This window comes from Antrostomus carolinensis, unplaced genomic scaffold (assembly GCF_000700745.2).
Source record: "Antrostomus carolinensis isolate BGI_N321 unplaced genomic scaffold, ASM70074v2 scaffold36666, whole genome shotgun sequence".
In the NCBI taxonomy this organism is placed as follows: domain Eukaryota; kingdom Metazoa; phylum Chordata; class Aves; order Caprimulgiformes; family Caprimulgidae; genus Antrostomus; species Antrostomus carolinensis.
The window spans coordinates 11,284-11,848 of record NW_010320484.1 but is presented as its reverse complement, the minus strand read 5'-3'; the positions used below and the strand labels follow the sequence as shown (position 1 = coordinate 11,848).

General features: G+C 56.1%; 1 protein-coding gene across 1 annotated transcript in view; it reads right to left on the bottom strand.

The window, feature by feature from the left end:
• LOC114818647 (BTB/POZ domain-containing protein KCTD16-like) overlaps nt 1-565 on the bottom strand; it is a 7,859-nt gene that overhangs the window by 637 nt on the left and 6,657 nt on the right. The gene's annotated exons all lie outside the window — the stretch shown is intronic.

The window sequence follows — 565 nt, the reverse complement described above, 5'->3', positions numbered from 1 at the left end:
TCCCAAGTGGGACCTGCCTGCCATTACCGCCAGAGCTCCTTCAGCTGCTCCGCTGGCACAGGTTGCTCAGGTCCCCTGGGACACCCAACACACGTCTGAAAGTTTTCTGAGTGGTGACACCCTGGCCCAGGTTGCCCAAAGAGGGGGTAGAAGCCCTATCCCTGGAAACATTCAAGGTCAGGCTGGACGGGGCTCTGAGCAATCTGATCTGGGTGAAGATGTCCCTGTCACTGCAGGGGGGATGGACTAGATGGCCTGGAAATGTCCCTTCAACCCAAACCAGTCTGTGATTCCATGTTTCTATGATCCCGGGGAGAAACAGTCACACAAGGATCCTGTAAAGGGTTTAACCAGAGCAAGCAACCATCACTTCAGGAGCCCTAGCTGCTTCTCAGGATTCTAATGCTTTGCTACTACATCTGCCCCCCATCCCATGGGCAAACCCTGAGCAGATCTTCCAGGTAAAATCCTGGCAGCCACAGGGAAACGCAGCGTTATGGGTTTGCTCTGGTCCCCAGCACACAGTGAGCACGCGGGGCGGTGGATGCACGGCAGCCCAGGGAGT